We start from the raw sequence: 15758 nt of genomic DNA, 5'->3' as shown, positions 1-15758 counted from the left end.
GTCACACAGCTAGTAAGTTCCTGAGGCCAGAAAGATGAGTCTTCCTGACTGCAGGCCAAGCTCTTTATCCGTTATATCACCTATCTGCCTCAGAAGGCATGGTATCTAATTTCAAAGAGCTTCCAATCTAATGTGGTGAATTGAGAATGATGATAAAATGCTTATGATTATTTATAGCCATTACAACGACGTACCAATAAGTGTGAAATTGTATATAAGAAGAAGAGGGGGGTTATATAGGGAGAATAGCTTGAACAAAGAGATAGTGATAGGACAACAGTGAAGGAGTAATTCTTGGCCTCTCTTCATGAGGATAATGATGCAATGGAGGGTGATCAAGCAACCTAGAATGTGAATAAAGGTATAAAGTTATAAGCATATAGTAAATAAAGATGTGAATAATTGAGAACTGACAGTATCAGAAATAGACATGCAGAATGTATTTTTTTCTCTCCACCTACTTCACCAGGCAACTATTACAATGTTAGGGAATCCTTGATAACTGACTAAAGTACAGAATGTTAACAAAAGGATGTTAAAGTACTGAGATTTGGAGCTAGAAGGAGTAATACTGCTATGTTACCCACTTCCAAATCAATTGAAAGGCTTGGATGGGGACTTTATCAGCTAACAGCATCAACTTTATCATTTCACTTAGTTGCAATGAGGGAAGAGGTGTCAATTATCTGGAGCAAGAAACTCACATCACTCTAACTTTTTTTCTACATGATACTGACAACTTTTTAATAAAAGAGATAGTGTAACTAACCACAGACTGGCTCCATTTCTGCCCAATAGGACAGGGATGGTTGCAAATTCAGTGAGGGAATGCAATTTGGGAGATAGTAATCATGAAATGGTGTAGTCAAGGCTCCATGCAGTCAGGGAGACCATTCAATAAAGAAAATGGACTTTCCTAAGTGAAGACTAGTAAGTAGAGGGGAAATCTCACAGAACACAAATAGAGTGTAGCAGGACAGTGAAGGAAAAGAAGTAGGAATGTCTAAAAGATACAGTAAGGCTGTTTCTAACAAATACTTTAAAAGAATAAAAAATAATTCTCAGGAAAAAACAAAATTCAAATATAAGGAAAGTCTAAACCCTTAAAACCTAGAAAGATTTTCTATTGTCAGTAGAAAAGAACAAATTAGTGAGGGGGAAAAATAATGCAATACATAGGGGGAAAAGAAATAAATGTTTATAAAGTACCTACGATAGGCTAGGCACTGAGCTAAGTGCTTCAAAAATATTATCTCATTTGAAAAACCCTAGCACAGAATTCTAAAGAATAGTGACAAGCAAGGTAGCAATAAAATATTTTGTATAAATGGTTGGATACATAGTAGGTCAATAGCTGGTTGTCATAATGTCCTGTTGCTTGTAATCTGTGCAACAATGTGGTAATTTTACTCAGGACTATAAATTATTTAGACAGATTTTCCAGGTAAGAGGGTTATAGATTGAGATTAGGAAGGGACCTAATAGCTCATTGAATCTACACCAAAACTGAGCACAGAAAGACCAAACAAGTTGACTAGAGTCACACTAAAAACTAGTAAGTTATGTGAAGTAAGACTTGAACCCATATACCCCAGTTCCAAATCAGGGGCCCCTTTCATTAGGTCACGGCACAATCATACATCCTACTGAAATACTTACTGTAAGTAGCACTACTGTAGGACACATTGTTAAAATGTGATCTCTTTAAAAATTAAGAAAAATACAGAGGCAAACACTGAAAAGTATTCATGTAAGCCACATTTAAGGTTTTATATAAATTATTAAGGAATATGTTATTTTGTATGGGAGGGGGATCCCCTTCACTGAACCAGATAAGAACCTTAAGTTATCTCTTATTCCAATGTTCTCAAGAATTACTGTGGCAAAAAAACAAAAACAAAAACAAAAACAAAAACAAAACAAAACAAATCAAACAACAACAACAACAACAACAACAACAACAACAAAACTGTTGACAGCCTGGAACTGAGGCTCTCTACCTTAGAGGCTGCTGACTGGTCCTTGAAAATCAGAAACATAGCCCATCACCATGGTCACACTCTGGATGCAAACATTAGAGGAAAAAATAAATCAAATGAGCATAAGCGGCATGAGTCAGAGATAGACCTTGGGGATAGACTATTGCTGATTAACCCAACTTAACTCTAATCCAAAGGCAAACAGATGTGGCTAGGCAAACATCCATGCCTACTGAAGGAATCTGAAGCCATCGTGAACACAGATGGTAACCTTAATTAACTCAAAGTTGAAGGAAAGAGATTATATCTAGTGTGTAGTGGGCATTTGACAAATATTTAACAACAAAATCTTATCCTTTGGGCAAACCAATCTAATTCCTTAATTTCCATGAGAGGGAGGATAAGAATCATGTTTTCCTTCAAAAAAATTTCCATGCCAGGTTGATTATATGGGATTTACATCAGGAAAGTCACTGGATTATAGGTTAATTTTATTTCATTTTCATTGTAAAAGCATCATATGACAAGAATGATTAAGAGTAATATGTGATGAAAGTGTATGTTTAGATATGAACCTTCCCTTTTCCCCTAATCTTCTCTCTGCCCCTCCCCACATAATCACATACAAACTTTGGAATGACACATTTTCTAGAGCATAAAAGCAGCCAAATGTGGTAATCTGCCGGGCTCAGCAGTGTATGCTGAAATTGAACACGACTTTCACATTAAAGCATTTGGCTCAGAATCATGTGTTATTGCCTTGTCAATTGCACATCATAGATTAACTAATCTTTCAAGCACTTCCATTTGAAAATATTCAAAAATCATTTCTGCTTTTTCTACAAAAAACAAATGTAACCCTCCAACATTTGGACTGAGTATTCCAACCTCCCCAAGTCAAAATGGCCTTCTCAATGTTCAGTAAACTTTACTTTCCATCTCTTGCCTTACTACCTCCTCCTCATTCTCAGAATGCACTTCCTCCTCACCTATTTCTCTTGGCATCTGTACACTCCATTAAGACCCAACACAGGGAACATCTACAGCAAGCTTTTCTAGACCTACATACATGTTAGTGCTCTGTCCTTCCTCAAATTATCATGTATTTTTTTATTACACATACACTCCCAAATAGAATATAGGTTTTTGAGGACAGGAACCAGTTTTTTGTTTTTCTTCATGTCTGGATATCAATATTTAACACCTGGTACATATAAACTGCTCAATAAATGCTTACAGAACAATTTGATCTTAAGATTTTTTTAAAGAAGGGTCAAATCCTGGATCAATCCTATGAAGTTTAAATTCATAAGTAGTATATAAACATTTTAAAAATTATCAACATTATTAAAAATCTGACCTTACCACTTTCAAAATATAACATTGGATGACAGAATGGGTTTTTATTTAAGAAATGTGAATAAATTTTCCATCCTTAGAAGGTTATCTTAGGAATTATTTGTTAATGAGCTTAAAGAGCCATATATATATACGTGTGTTTGCATGTGCATGCTTGCGTGCACATGCACACTCCTCCTTCGAAGTGTTTAAGTTTTATAACTTGTGGGGGGTGGAATATCCAAATCCTTTAAAATACACAGAGATGGTAAGACTTATTTGTAATCCAATTACTATATTTAGAAAACAGGTTTGTCTTGCATCAGGCTGAAGCCCAGTGGAAATAGTGTTATTAAGAAAGAGGTTATGAGAAGCTCTTGAATAAAAGGTACTACAGTCATTTCCCAAAAAAGTTATTTCTTATTCAGCATAATTTTGGAGCTCTTATTTTCCTGGGGCACTGGGGAGTTGGGTGTGAAGTGCAACATTATATTCTAACCTATAGGAATCAATGAAATGGGGTTAAACTAGGTGGTTTCTTAGAGTCCTTACTAATATGCATTTCTATAATTCCATGGAACATATTCATTGGAGGAAAAGATGCTCTTTCACACTTCTTCTTTACTATCAATAATATCATATTAAATCCTTACTCTGGTTTCTTATCATAGTGTGGAGATGCTCTCAGAATCTCAATGGCCATACCAGTAGAACACAAAACCAGAAAAGTCCCACTAAGCTTGGAAGCTTTGAATGTGGGCCCAGTTCATCTCTTATACTCATTCCCAATGTGGCTGTATCTGTGTCTCTTTCCTTGTTAGTGCTTATTTCTCTGTCAGTCCACGATGCCTCCTTTCTGTCTCAATTTATCTGTCTGTCTATCTCTCATATTCAGTGTATTTCTGTGAATATTTTGGGCTGTTTTACTACTCTAATGTGTGTCTTTCTCTCAATTTGTTTCTTTTGATCTTTTTCCTTGATTTGTATGTTTCTGTCTCTCTCATTATCTTTTTAGGTATCCGTGCTTCTCCCCTTCTCTTTGAAATAATATCTCTGTGTGACTTTTTTCCCTCCAAAATGAATACAGTGCTGGCTCTAGACTCAAGAAAACCTAAGTTAATTTCCAGCCTCAGAAACTCACCAACTGTTTGACTCTGGGGAAATCACTTCATCTCTTCTTGCCTCAGTTTCCTCAGCTGTACAATGGAAATCATCGTACCTACCTCACAGGGTTGTTGTGAGGATCAAATGAGATAATATCTATAAAGCACTTAGAATAGTGTCTGACACTTCATAGTGCATAAATGCTTGTTCCTTGCCCTTCTCATAATCTTTATCAATCTTTATCATTTTCTTTTTATGTTTTTGCTTTTCTATGACTTCTTTTTTTCTCTGTCTTGTATATTTCTTGGCATATCTATATATCTCTGTTTCTATGGGTTGGCTTGGTTTTCTTTGCATCTGTCGTTCAGTTTTTCTCCATAAGTTTCTTTTTCTCTGTCTTTCACTCTATATCACTGCACCCGTCCTAATTTTTCCAGTTGTTAGGGCTCTTCTCCCCCTGAAACTCTTTTGTATTTATTTGTCTATGTGCTTGTTTATCTATCTAATAGAAAATAAGCATCTCGAAACATAGGAACTACTTTTCTCCCTTTTTAACCCCAGCAGAAAACACAGAACATGGCACTTAACAAAGGCTGAATATATATTTGTTGGATTACATTGAATTATTTTTGAAATTGGTAATTTGTATTATCTAAATTTTTAGAAAAACTAAATTACCTAATACATTGGTTTCTCAAATACCCAGATTTTCTTCCCAGACATATCCAGAAATGCAGAAAGACCCACTCTCATTTTGGATGACATGGAAATTAATTATCACCTCTATTTCTTTTAGTGGGATAGAAGACTACTGAACCTCACTATTTACCATATATATTTGTGACACTGCAATTTGTCCTACTGACATCACTTAAGGTCCCCCTGGTCTTGACTTTTACCCATCAGTATAGTTTTAGTACATCTGGGCATTTCTATTCATACTGTTGCTGAATTTTCTTTTATAGCTAGTCTCCCTCCGATAGAATATGAACATCTTGATACTAGGAACTAGTAAGTGTTTTAAATTTTTTATCCCATTAGCTTAGTACAATGCTTGTGTATACTAAACAATTAACATAATATTAATTCATTTGTTCATTCTTCTTTGAAAGTCTGAGCTTTCCTTATATTTCAGGAAAGATGCATTAAAATAATGTGACCCATTGTCATCCATGCACAAAGGAGAAGGCTCCTGTTACCATCTCATGGAGCAGAGGGTGAGTAATTAAGCACTTGCTATATGGAATCACCATATAGCTGGGAATAAGACAATGTCCAGTGTGTCACCACAGAGTTGCCACTTTGGTTCGGCTGTTCTCTTTGAAAGCAAAGAGTTTGAAAGTTGTAGATGGTAGTGCTTTTCCAGTCTCCTAATAAGTAAGTATAAAGCCAGCAGAAGAGGTTGGTTTCTAACCTTCATTCCAGAACTACCTCCAGGTGTATAGTTTTTGGTGATAATGAGATTGATAATCATGATGATTGTTACTATACCTAAATTAGTGGAATGAATGAAGCAAACAAAAAAAATAGGATATACATGTAAAGATTTTAAAATGAAATCAATTCAGAAAATAAATTGAATGGGAGAGGAGGAAAAATTCAACAAATGTCTTTGAATATCTGTCTCTTAAGAGTCCTGATAGCCCTGTTTCCAATCCTATCACCTGAATAACAGAAGACATTAGTGTAGATATTTTAAAATGAACCATTAAATATTTCAGTGTTCTCTGAAATGGAATCTCAACTCTGCATAGATATGCAAAGTTTATTAACCATTTTTGAGGTATCCACACCCCTTCATATTTATTTTTAATTTTTTTTCAAATTCTCGTGATGAATCTCAAACTGTCTGAATGGATTTAGATCAAATTTTCCAAAATAAACTTACCTTCAGGCTTGGATTAAGAATGGAAAATTTCCTGCCCAAAAGTCAATTCTGAGTAAGTTATAAGAGGAAACAAAGTGCTCTAATGGAAATTTTCTTGACACCTTAATTATTGGGTTTGCTACTGAAAACTCCATAACGTTATTATATTCCTCCTATCACCCACACTCCATTAGGTCTGCTTCATTAAAGGTGAGAGGACAGGGCCACAACTGAATTCTAGACAGTATAAAAATGATTAAATATGTATAACCTCACACATAAAGTGAATGAAACCCAAGATCTGCATGCCTTAAAACCCAGAAGTTATGTAGTTCTTAACTTGAAATTTTCATCATAATCCAACCTGTACTTCCAGTATGGAAGTGATAAAAATGACCTGACTGAGTGCTTAATTATATAATTATCTACATCCTAAAAAAAAAAGTACATTTTTCCCTCACAACTCCCTTATCTTTTTTTTGCATTGACTTTCAATTCTGAATTCCTACTATTACTATTCAATTCAGGATTTTATTTTTCAAATTAATGTTAATATTTTCAACATATGAAACATATTTTATCCATTCCTTGTCTTCATTTTTTATCTTAGGAAATTGAGTCTCAAATTGGCTAAATTATTTGTCTACAGTTAATGTATCAGTGCCGAAGACAAGAAGAATGGTCTGAAATCGGGATTCTAGGTTTCAATGACAGACAGCTAGAGCAGGCTCCTCAATCTATATAATCTCCCTGAACACAGTACAGCCAGACTTAAGAGTATTTTCCCCTCAATGACTTTACTTTAGTTTTTTTTTTCTTTTAAACATGTCATAAGAAGATAACAGTGAATTAGATTCGTAAGAGTTTGCATGTTGTATGTTACCATTTTCTTTATGTCCATCATCTTTTCTTGTGCTGCTTTGGAATTTGGATATTGGAATTTGTCTTTTACCCTTGCTGGTAGTACTTGGCAAGCTTAAAACCCCCAATAAAAGCTATTGTTTTAGTAGAATACCGGGAGAAAAATATGACCTAAATGTTTTCTTTACATTATTAACATTGTGATATTTTATAGAAGTAGTGGTCTAGCTATTTAACAGCAAATATGATGCATAATGATCTTTAATGAAAACTAATCTTCTCCATCAGAAAATAAACAACATGACAGAGGACTTTGGTTAACAAGTGTCAGTTTAAAATTGAACTTCAGAAAGTAGTTACTATGCCATGAAGCCCATGCTTGTGTTTATTCCTTGTTTAATTTCATGTGAATTTAGTTTTGCCCACTTAAACTGCCTTGATCTTTCTCTTGCTTAATCAGGAATTATGGGATAGCAGGATCATAGATTGAAAGATGTAAAGAACCTCTGTTTTGGTTGTCTAGTCCCCTCATATTACTAACGAGTCTGCCCCTGAGACCTTGCACTCTGACAGATATTCTTTCCTGTTTTTTTGTTTGTTTTGTTCTGTTTTGATTTGCTCTTATTCAAGCCTTTATGACATTTCCCAACCATTTTCAAACCATGCCTACATGAGGAAACTCTTCCCTTTCCCCATTTCTAGCTCCCCTTTAAAAGTTCTTTTTATTGCTGTTGTTCAGTTGTGTCTCACTCTTTGTGACCCCGTTGACTATACTGTCCGTGGGGTTTTCTTGGCAAAGTTATTGGAGTGGTTTACCATTTCTTTCTCCAGTGGATTAAGGAAGACAAAGGTTAAGTGACTTGCTCAGGATCACACAGATAGTAAGAGTCTGAGGCTGGATTTGAACATGGTTCTTCCTAATTTCTGGCCCAGTGCTTTAAATACTGAGCTGTATATGTATATGTATATGTATATGTATATGTATATGTATATGTATGTGTATGTGTATGTGTATGTGTATGTGTATGTGTATATGCATATGCATATGTATGTGCATATGTACATGTGTATGTGTATGTGCATGTGTATATATATGTATATGTATATATGTATATTTATGTGTATGTGTGTATGTGTATGTGTGTGTATGTATATAGTAGGTGTTATTATTACCCTTATTTTAGAGTTGGGGAAACTGAGGCAAACAGAGGTTAAGTGACTTTCACAATTTCACCTAGCTAGGGAATACCTGAGGCCAGGTTTAAACTTAAACCTTATTGATTCCATACCCAGCACTCTATCAACTGAGCCACCTAGCTCTCTCTCTACATGATGACTACCTTTTATTTAACTGATTTTAATAGCAGCATCTATGCAGCCACCATAGCTTCTTCATTTAATCTTAAAGACAATGACTGTGTTTTATTGTGTACTTAAATCCCTTGAGCCCTAGATCTATGAGATACTCTCTTTATATGTCAAATGGGGATTGATAATAGGACCTATTGTGAGCTTCAAGGAGATAATGTGGGTATATTCCTATATAAAAGTCAGCTATTATTATTGGTTTCTATGATTAACTCTTCATTTATTGAGATAACTAGAACTCAAGACTTTGTCTTTGTATTTGCTTATTAACATGTTTATGTGAAGTTACTATATTGTAGAAAATCCTTTTATGTAACAATGCCATGCATTCTGTAGCCCATGACCTTTAAAAATGGGACAGGTATAACCCCTCCAGTACTTCTTTGAGAGTGGAATATGAAGGAAATGACCCAGTATAGTCGACAATGATCTCCTGGTCATCTACCTAGTCTGAGAGCAAGCATGTGGTGGTGCTATGTCTCAGAATCATTCTCTTCAAGCCAAATAATGTCTTGACAGAAGGTAGAAGCACTGGAGAGGGAGGGCAAGGTAAATAATTTTAGAGATACAGCTCATTTTCTTTCTTTTCTGAATACTGAAGTTATCCATAAATTTTCAAAGTTTCCAAAAGTGAAGTAAGTTAACAAGAATTCTTCCTGTCATTTTGACAGTCAATCATTTTCTGATCGTATTCTTTCCTTGTTGTATATCACCTCATGCTAACCATTTGAAAGGCTTTTTAGGACTATAAGGACTCTTTTGGGCTCTCTCTTTCTAGCATCCAAATTTCATCTGCTTCAATAAAGATTAAGCATGGACTCCAGAACAGGAGAGCCAGCAATCCTCTAGAGAACCATAGATTTTATAAGACTGCAAATCGAGGCTATTCAGCACTTTATATCAAGTCTGAATACAAGAATCCATTGGTAAACATGTTAAGGAGCCAATATGGAATTTTTTTTAAAGCGTACCCTAGGCAAAAGCATCACAGTGTAACCCAGGGTTTTTGAATAAGCAACAAAAGGTAGGATGATGTGGAAGAGGCTGAGGAGGCATTGTGATATGTAATGGAAGTCCCTTACTCTTCTAGGTTAGGAGTATATGCCCACATTCCACAACTGGTTCTAATTCACTAACCAGGAAGAAGATATGGAATGACACAAAGCCAGAAAAGGAGTGTATTCAAAAGCCATTAAGTTGACAGGGCCAGTCTGAATCCTTCCCATCCAGCAGTGTTCCAGGAAGATATAGAAGCTTTAAGGGGAGAAGCATTTACTCATCTTCATCCAAAGCTGACATGTGACCTAGAAATATGGGCTTCTTCTCTTTGCATCTTTATGTTTATTCTCTCTGTTTTTAATTAAAGGAGATTAGATATAGCTATTACCTTGTGAGTTTCAAAAGGTTAGGAGAATGAGGCACTCAAGCTCTGAGAGTGGAATCTATGCTGATATTGTAACCAGCCAGTTCAACATCAGTGCTCCAAGGAATGACTTTTTGACACAACCAAGTGGAAGATGAAACATACTTACCTAATGGTAAACTTGGTGGGGTGAATGCTATGTAGAAATTGAGTTATATCTGAGCACATATGCTCCAGAAATTGAGGTAGTATTGGAGAAGGATGTTTGTATTTCTGTGTTTTCTATAATTATAAAGTAACATCTATTTGGAAAAGCCTATTGCTTTAAGATTGCTGATGGTGTTTGTCCTTTGTTCTCAAAGAGGACCATGACATGGAGGGGGTGATGCCATGAAATGCAAATGAATTGGATTTAAGTGAGGGAGGGCTGTGCAAAATCACCAGCCTTACTTTCATCTCCAGAGCCATCTGGGTCCAGTGACCAGATGTAGATCAGAATGATTGGAGATAGCCCATGATGTAGTGGGGAACCTTGGCCTTTTCAAGGTAAGGTCTTTAACAGGTCTACTTTGACTGAGGCAAAACTGCTTTAAGATTAAATGAAAGTGGGCAGTAGTTACTGCTGGCTGACAGTGGGAGAAATTGCACCAGAAAAGCTGTAAGAACTTTGCATTAGAGAAAGATAAGACTACCACTTAGGGTTTCCCCTGTAACAATGAGGGGAGATATAGCCATCCTCACTATAGGGGAATGAAGGCAGAGTCATTGCTAAATTAGATACTACAGTAATAGTTTATTATTGTTTTTCCAGTGCTTCTAAATTAGACAGTGTGCACTGGTCAAAAGGGCATTTTTTTTCCTATTTGTATATTTTTGTTCTTACTTTGTTCAATGTCTTGTGCTTTGTGCTATATTTTTTTCTTTCTTTCAATAAGTTAGGAATTAAATTTAGGAAACATTTATTAAGCACTCCTCTATAGATTAGACAAGTAGTATGGTATAGTGCAGGCTTGTCAAACACACTGCTCATGGGTACAACACTCCCAAGTGATGCCTGAACCAGAATAAAGTGTTTTTTCTATCTGATTTTAGCATGTTGAGGTACACAACCACACACACACAACACACACACATACCTCTGTGTTTATGTGCATGTTCTTGTGTGTGTGTGTGTATGTGTATATGTGTATGTGTGATTTTCTAAGTCAATATGTGGTCCCCAGGGTTCCTTATGTATGGCTTAGTGGCCCCCATTTATATTTCTGGGCTACTGGCTCGCACAGTGACTAGATGCCAGGCCTGAAGTCAAGACAATTCATCTTCCTGAGTTCAAATCCAGCCTCAGACACTTACTAGCTATGTGACCCTGGACGAGTCACTTAACTGTCCTTTGTCTCGATTTTCCTCATCTCTAAAATGAGCTGGAGAAGGAAATGACAAACCACTCTAGTATGTTTGCCAAGAAAACTTCGAATGGGGTTATGAAGAGTAGGACAAAAAGGATTTCTTTGTCGCTTGATCTCACAGTACTTCAGAAACAAATTTTTTTTTAAATTTTTAAAATATTTTTAATTAGGTAATTAATTTTTAGTTTTCAACATTCACTTCCACAAGATTTTGAGTTCCAATTTTTCTCCCCATCTTGCCCCTCTCCCACCCCAAGATGACTTGCATTCTGAATACCTCTTCCCCTAATCTGCTCTCCCTTCTATCACCCATCCCCACCCCCAGCCTCTTCTCTTATCCCTTTCCCGTTCTCTTTTCCTATAGGGCAGGATAGATTTCTATACCCCATTGCCTGTATATCTTATTTCCTTGTTGCATGTGAAAACAATTTTTAACATTTGTTTTTAAAACTTTGGGTTCCAAATTCTCTCCTTTCCTCCCTCCCCACCTACCTTCATTGAGAAAGCAAGCAACTCAATATAAGTTATACATGTGTAGTCATGTAAAACACTTTTATAATAGTCATGTTGTGAAAAACTAACTATAATTCCCTTCATCCTATTTCACCCTCCATTTATTCTATTCTTTTTTTAACCCTGTCCCTCCTCAAAAGTGGTTGCTTCTGATTAATCCCTCCCTCAATCTGCCCTCTCTTCTATCACCTACTTCTTTCTTATCACCTTCTTCCCTGTTTTCCTGTAGGGTAATATAGATTTCCATACCCAAATGAGTGTGTATTTTATTCCCTCCTTAAGCCATATCTGATGAGAGTAAGATTCACTCATTCCTTCTTACCTTCCCCCATTTCCCCTCCACTATAAAAGCTTTTTCTTTTCTGTTTTATGTGAGATAATTTACCCCATTCTACCTCTTCCTTTCTCCTTCTCCCTCCAACTACCCTAATACTAAGAAAGGTTTCATGAGTTACAAATATCATCTTTCCATGTAGGAATGTAAAAAGTTCAATTTTAATAAGTTCCTTATGATTTCTCTTTCCTGTTTACCTTTTCATGTTTCTCTTCAGTCTTGCATTTGAAATTCAAATTTTCTATTCAGCTCTGGTCTTTTCATCAGGAATGCTTGAAAGTCCTTCATTTCACTGAATGTCAATTTTTTCCCCTTCTATACTCAGTTTTGCTGGGTGGGTAATTTTTGGTTTTAAGCCTAACTCCTTTGACCTCCAGAATATCATATTCCAAGCCCTCTGGTCCCTTAATGTAGAAGATGCTAAATCTTGTATTATCCTGATTGTGTTTCCACAGTACTTGAATTGTTTCTTTCTGGTTGCTTGCAGTATTTTCTCCTTGACCTGGGAACTCTGGTATTTGGCTATAATATTCCTAAGAGTTTTCCTTTGGGAATCTCTTTTAGGATGTAATTGGTGGATTCTTTCAATTTCTATTTTACCCTCTGGTTTGAGAATATCAAGGCAGTTTTCCTTGATAATTTCTTGAAAGATGGTATGCGGGCTCTTTTTTTGATCATGGCTTTCAAGTAGTCCAATAATTTTTAAATTATCTCTCCTGGATCTATTTTTCTACATCAGTTTCTTTTTCCAATGAGATATTTCATATTTTCTTCTATTTTTTTCATTTTTTTGGTTTTGTTTTATAATTTCTTGACTTCTTATAAAGTCACTAGCTTTAATTTGCCCCATTCTAATTTTTAAGGAAGTATTTTCTTCAGTGAGCTTTTGGATTTCCTTTTCCACTTTGCCAATTCTGATTTTAAGACATTCTTCTCCTCATTGGCTTTTTTGGACCTCTTTTGCCGTTTGGGTTAGTCTATTTTTTAAGGTGTTATTTTCTTCAGTATTTTTGGGGTCTCCTTTAGCAAGCTGTTGACTTGTTTTTCATGATTTTCTTATATCACTCTTATTTCTCTTCCCAGTTTTTACTCTACTTCTCTTACTTGCTTCTCAGAATCCTTTTTGAGCTCTTCCATAGCCTGGACTGATTCATATTTTTCTTGGACCCTTTGGATGTAGGATCTTTGACTTTGTTGTCTTCTTCTGGTTGTATGTTTTGATCATCTTTGTCACCAAAGAAAAATTCTATGGTCTGACTTTTTTTACACAGTTTGCTCATGTTCCCAGTCAATTACTTGAATTTTAAACTATCTGTTAAGGTAAGGCTCTGCTACTAGTGTGGAGGGTGAATTGTCCCAAGCTTCAGGGGTTTTGTGTAGCTGTTTCCAGAGATACTTTTAAGGACCTATAAATTTTCAGTATTTCCAAGATGGTATGATGAAAAGAGAGGTGTTTACTCCGTTCCAGACCTGTGCTCTATAAGTGACCATAAGCACTCTTTTTTGCCTTGGAACTGTGAGGAGAATTCCCTCTCCACTGCCACTACAAGCTGCACCATACCAGCACTCCTCCTCACTCCAGGACTGCCACCCAGGACTGCCACCCAGCTCCAAGCAGGGGCGAAGCAAGAGAATCCTGCCTCAGCATCAGCAAAGAGTTCCCTGCAATTTCCCTCTGATTAGCCACTCAATCCACCCTCTGTCTGTGGGCCAAGAGCTCCAGAAGCAGCTGCCTCCCTGGGGCTGCACCAGGACTGGGGCTAGACAATGCTGCTCGCTCACCTAGGTCTGACAGACCTTTTATGCTGACCTTCTAAGTTTTCTTTGAAGTTTGTGGGTTGAGAAGTCTGGAAACCACCACAGCTGCCTGTGATTCAGTTCCCTGAGGACTACTCCAGGTTAACTGAGGCCTTGCCTGGTCTTTGCCTGCATGGCCCATGCTGACCTGCACTCCTCTCCCACCTCTGTACAACAGATGTTTCCCATTAACAATCTAGCTTGTCTTGGACTGGAAATTTGTTTCACTCTGTCTTTTTGTGGATTGTGATTCTCTAGAATTTTTTTAGAGCTATTTTTACAAGTAATTGGAGGAATTTGGGGGAGAGCTCACGCAAGGCACTGATTTTACTCAGCCATCTTGGCTCCACCCCCTCAGAAATTTCTTTTATGCTTGGTTTGCTTTGATTGGTGTTATGTTCATTTAAGCCTTATTATTTCTATTAGAGCGTGCAGGCCAGGCTCCATATCAAATTTATGTTTTGTATCTCTCCCTGCATCCTTAAGCCAAATTCATCTTTGTTAAACATTTGTGGTCCTCTTCTTTTGTTTTGCAGATGAGGATAATTGAGGAGCAATAGGTTATTTGCCCAAGGTTCCATGTTTAGTTAGGAGCAGATCCAGACTTTAACCCAGGAGTCTTGCTTTCCACGATAATGGTATTTGCACTGCCAGATCAGCTTCAAGAAGGCAAGAATGTAAAAGGATGCTAAAGAAGAGAGGAATGTATGGTGAAAGGCTTATTTTCTGTGGAAGCAGAAAGCCAAGTCTGGGTCTTTTCCACAAAGCAAATAGGTATGTCCTCAAAGAAAAAAAAATGTGATTTCTACAATTAAGGCAAAAGACAGAGTAGTCTGAAGACTGTCTGCCTATTACCTGGAATAGTTCACTGAATGTAACTCTGCAGGTGCTATACAGAGAAATAGAAGCAAAGAAAAGAGGACTCTATCTATTGCAGATGGTTTCTACTTTGAACATTTCCAGAGTCAAGAGGGTTATTTGATTCACTCACATATCACATAGCTTTGCAAAGTCTATAAATCTCATTTTAATTTTAGTCATTTGCCCTTCAATGCATTTTTAATGATGCATATATTATCTGACTCTATACTGACTACTAAAAGTCTTAATTCTGATGTGATATTTTAAATTAAAACATGAAAAAATTTACAAAATGTGAAAGGTCTTCTTGATACTGAATATAATTATTTGCATTAACCAGTGTAATGGATTTATATAAAAATGGAGAAAATTACCAAATATACGATAGTAATACTAAATATATATCTACCTTGTTTCAAATGTAATGCATATATATACACACATACATACATACATACATATCTACACACATATGTGCATATATGAGAGTGTGTATATATATTTTTAAAGTCAATCTAATATTGTAGATAGGGAACTACCCTTGAAACTAGCACAAGCTTGGCTAAATCCTGCCTCTGACACATACCAATGGTATGACCCTGATAATTCACTTAGGTTCTCTTACCAGTGACCCAGATAGGCTAAATTCCATGAGTGTAGATATGCTAGGAAAGATATGTTACTCCTACATAGAAAGTCTGCTTAAATATACCTAATCAATTTCTTGGCATTCTGTGGCCCATTTTTTTAATCATTTTAGAGTTAGTCACTTAAATTCTTAGTGTTCAAAACCACTCTATATGGCTATAAATTGAAAAGAAGGTGCCAACTGGCATTGCTAGAGTAAGTTTTCTTATTAAGAATTTGTGTATACCAGTGTTATCACAAGTTCAGTCCCTATCTTAAATATGCACTATTTTCATTCCAATAATTTCCAAAAAAAAATTAAGAATTAAAAAGTATATGT

This window comes from Vombatus ursinus, unplaced genomic scaffold, assembly GCF_900497805.2.
Source record: "Vombatus ursinus unplaced genomic scaffold, bare-nosed wombat genome assembly UNPS02014812.1, whole genome shotgun sequence".
Classification (NCBI taxonomy): Eukaryota; Metazoa; Chordata; class Mammalia; order Diprotodontia; family Vombatidae; genus Vombatus; species Vombatus ursinus.
Note: the sequence above shows the minus strand (reverse complement) of the source record.